The sequence below is a fragment of the Arvicola amphibius genome, chromosome 12 (assembly GCF_903992535.2).
Source record: "Arvicola amphibius chromosome 12, mArvAmp1.2, whole genome shotgun sequence".
NCBI lineage: Eukaryota > Metazoa > Chordata > Mammalia > Rodentia > Cricetidae > Arvicola > Arvicola amphibius.
The window spans coordinates 70436984-70441796 of record NC_052058.2 but is presented as its reverse complement, the minus strand read 5'-3'; positions in this window follow the sequence as shown (position 1 = coordinate 70441796).

Here is a 4813-nt window from a genome sequence, read left to right as displayed (position 1 = left end):
AATTAAGATCTGCCAAATTTGACATCTTGCCTAAGTCAAGGTTACAGAGAGGCAACCTCCTATTCTAAGCCCTCTGGTGGTATCTTAGGAGGACATAAACTATTAAGTTATATATGATACAAGGAGAGGCTATGACAGAAATATCAAAATTATTTGCAGCTTTTAAAGTAATAAAAAGGATGTCTCAGTTTATCCTAAATTTACCTTGGACCCTCTGAGAGATCTCAGAAGCAGGGGTGGGAATAGAGTTGATTTTGCCAGAACATGCAGCAGATGATTGGCCATTGCCAGTCTCTTGCTAACAATTTCCAAATTAGTTTCAAAGGTCTTTCCCTATATTCTCATTAGTTGTGTTCTATGTGAGGAAGAGGGGAATAAAGTATATGAGGAAGCATCACTTTCTTAATGAGTCATATACATTTACAGGACTCAGTACAAAGATCTCTCCCATTCTGGGTTTACTCTTGAGTTTGTTCTGTATGCTCTGAAGCAGACAATGCTGCTTGATGGTTAAGTCTTTTACATGCTCGTCTAATTGGACTCATCAGTCACACTGGACCTGATAAAGTCTGACTAGGGTAAACACAGACTTCATTAAAGCTGTGAATGAGTCTTCAGGCCTTTTGCAAATCTCCATATGGTTTCATGTCATCCTCAGTGGTCCTTCCCAAAATGTCTTCTCCTCTATGGAAGGAAGCCCAGCATTGTTTTATGTCAACTTTAGCACATTTCTACAAGGTAAGTAACTTACAATTACCAATGAATTAAGAATAGAAGACTTTAGTATTGACCATAATGATTATAATTGGCACTGCACACACACACACACACACACACACACACACACACACACTAATTAAAATGAGGGTCGTCCTTCTCTTGTCTCCCTGAAGAAGGTAATAAAAGGACAGAGAGCCATCGTATGTGTTGTAACTGGAAAATTAATCACATCAAATATTCTCTATACTAATCAAGTTATAAGTCTGGAATGGGCTTATATAAAACAGATGTTTACATTCTTGCTCTCCTTGGGTACTAATGTCAAGGGAAGAAAAGCACAGAATAGCTATGTCATGGCGTACTTTGAGGAATGTAACACTTTGCTTTTACTCTTTTTAATGAAGCCACAAAGTCTGTGGACAGGGAGGAGAACAGGCCAGAGGGGAGAAACACTAGGGGGTCTAATCTTCCAGACCTTATAAAGACAAAACTTTTCTCTTCAGTGAAGGAACAGGAAACGTGCTGCCTCAAGGAATGGGGAACGGGCTCGGGGTAAGAGGGAGCAAATGTCTGGAATCTTGTCCTCTGTGGCTGGACTGAAACCCTGGCTCCCTAAGGCTTGTGACTCTGGTGGCCTGCTCTGTAGAGACTCAGGTCTCTGCTTCCCTTCATCTGGAAATAAAGACCAACAGATCTACAGGCTGATCTCAGAGTATTTCAGGAAGAATCCTATAAAGCCTAATTCAATGTCTAATGAGGAAAAGAGGTCCATGCGTTAAAAATTTGGTCACCAGCCTACAATGGCATTACCTCGGGAGGTGGTGCATTGTGGGAAGAAGTTAGGTCTTTAAGGGGTGCCCTTGAAGAGGCTCCTGAGAATCTGGGTTCTCCTTTCTCTTTTTTCTTCTGTGTGTTCTCACATGAGCTGTGGCACCACTTGCAGGCCCAAAACAACAAAACCACGCAACAGTGGACTGAAACCCACAAGCCCACCAGCTAAAAATAATCTTTCTCCTTTTGGATTGGTTGCCTCAGACGCTTTGTCATGGCCACAGAAAGCTAACAAAGGACCTTCATTAAACAGAGAGAAGACTGGGGTGGAGAGAGTGATTTGCCTAAGATCCAAAAAGAGATACTTGAGACAGCGCTGTAAGTTTGCTGTTATCTCGTGATTGTCCGTCTCCCACCTCCCCTGAAGTACTGCTGGACACTTGCAAGTTCTAACTACAACCCAGGCACTATTTTGGAGCTTGATACATTAGCAAACTTGATCACTTTTCCTCTCTATTCCAGAGCTGGGAGGTAATCACAATATTAATCTGCATAAGAGAAAGTAGAAAAGGACAGAGTGCTCAGGACACCTGTCCAACTTATCACAGCTTGCCTTTCTCATCATTTTTCATTTCCTGCCTCTAGTCTAGATCATCCCTGTCCTTTCATTGTAAAATGAAAGTGTTGGTGGTGACACTTAGAATATACAGTCACTTTGTATGATGTTGTAGGGCTTCATTACACCCTATCGCAGCCTATCAGGAGGAAACGATGCTCCATTTTTAATTTCCTTTGCTGTGTGAATTATTCATGAAGTGGACTTTGACTTCGGGCCTTTCCTTTTGCTCAGCATTTTTCTGAGTCCTCTTTCTTATTCGTTATAAATTAAAGCTAATTTTATTTTTCAACTACAATGCCATGAGTTCCTTTGAAATAAGGGCTGCGTTTTATTTGTTCTAACATAGTAGGAATTTAATAGCGGTTGTTTAAAAGATTGCTGAATTCACTATGATTCATAGCAATGACAATAATAACTTCATGTGAGAACTTCGAGCATCATCTTAGACATAAATGTAACTGTGTGCATGAACACATCAAATATGTCTAACAAGGCTGGAGAGATCAGCAGTTAAGAGCACTGACTGCTCTCCCAGAGGTCCTAAGTTCAATTCCTGGCCACCCACATAGCAGGTCACAACCACCTGGAACTGTTCTCCCTTGGGATCTGATGTCCTCTTCTGGTGAGCAGTCATACATCCAGATAAAACACTCATGTAAATAAAATAAATACATAAATATTCCCAACAACTTTGTGTGATAAGTAATTCTATAACCATTTTGAATATAAGCAAACAATGCTCAGGATGCCAAGATAGCATCAGTGCTATGTGGACAGCCAGAAATAGAACCCAAGCCTTTCAGTATGATCACCAGAGCAATGCATTGTCATATGATGACTTTATAATTAGGCTGCCTGTGAAATTCCTATAAAGCCAAACACTCCAAAGAGTAAGTTGATCATTTTAAGGACAGAGAAATTGCTTAAATCATCTTGCTTAGAAGAAACCTCATTACTTACCTCCAAGAAGATAATCAATGGACTATGGAAGTGAAGATAATTTAGCAGAATATACTAAAATTAAAATGAAAGCTCTTTAAGAAAAATGAAAGAATAGCATGAACCCATGACCTGTCTGCTAGGGGCAAATCCTTACAACCTATGCCACCACCTCTGGATTACATGATCTATTTTTAAAAGGTATTAATATATTACAATATGAATTTTTCACTGTCCCTTAAACACTATGGGAAGTGATTTGAATTCAAGTGGTATTCAGTGGTATACAATAGTATACAACCCATTTCCTATCAACGCCTTTATTCAAATATGTTCTGAAAGAATAATCCCTCTTTCTCCTCTTTCTGCAGACCCTACCTCTGTGTCTTCAAAACAATGTTCTTCCCAGGCTCAGAATTTAATCATGTTCTCAAAAATCTTGTCTTATGGGATCAGAAAGGAGCTTGAAAAGTCAGAATACCTACTATTCTTGCCAGCAGGGAACCTAGTCTAACTTAGAAAAACTGAAGAAACCTTACCTGTGTGTCTTACATTCCAACGCTCGGTAGCTCTTTGTCAGAATAGCTTTCCTTGTGTTTCTTCTAAGGCATTTTGAGATGCTTTCCTCTTGCTCTGTTTTCAGAAAAATGACAGATGCTTACAGCCTGCACTATTCCCCCGTACTAATTAATGAAAGGAGGAATGAGCTGGAGCCATCCCAACTGCTTTTTCTTTTTTTGTAAAGAGCTCAGTCCTGTCTAAATCACATTAATGAAGACAGCAAATAACTCCAGGGGTCTCTGAAGAAATAAGGAACTATACCTCGAGACCGGCTGCTCTTCTTTCCTCCCTTCCTTTTTATTTTCAATCCACACTAGCTAAAAGCAAAAATTTAAGTAAAAACGTATCTCCAGGAAGCAGAGGGATGATTCTGCACTGGTTGAATGGAGTTTGAATTGTGGGTAGTGTTTACTGCTCTGCTCTAGGACGCAGTATGAACCTGGGAGAGTGGAGCCTGAAAACGAGGCAGACTAAAGTCTCATGCAATAGCCAACTGTACTCAGAGCATCACGAAATTTATCTCAGAGCTAAGAGTCACACAAGTAAACGGTCCAATCACAAGAACAAGCCACACGTGGCAAAAAGATGTTTCATGGAAGCATATTGACACTTAGCAATAACCTGTTGTAATGGAGAATCTAAACCATCCTCACTCCTACCCCTTACACCTGGGAAGGGCACAAAAGCATGCTTCGAGAACAAGTCCATGTTTTGAAGAAACTGAGGTCACAAGACTCTTGTCTTATTCTCTTGTAGTTTTATCACAAGCACTCAGAATTCCCCTCACAAGACTCCATTCTTGGACCATGTTGCAACAAGTGTGAACTCATACAGGTACATATAATTATATGGACACATGCACATTAGTATGTTCCTATGTTTTCTTTCTCAGTCAGCTGAAAAATTCAGAAACAATGGTCCCCGCATGAATAAGCATACCGAGAGTCCAAACCTTGATTTTTAATGACAAAAATTTGTTTGTGATAAGAAAGGAAGCAGTATCTTTGGAGAAATGATTTCTTCTAAGGCTGGGACAGGAAGCATGTGACATGAACCTGGTGCATCTTACAGGGTCAGAAATTAAGAAAGTTTTTTAAAATCTATATACAATTGAGTTCATCACAAGGGACAAACATTAAAAGACTTCCCAGTCATCAAAACAAGAAAAAAAAGACCAAAATTAAAAGACTTTCCAGTCATCAA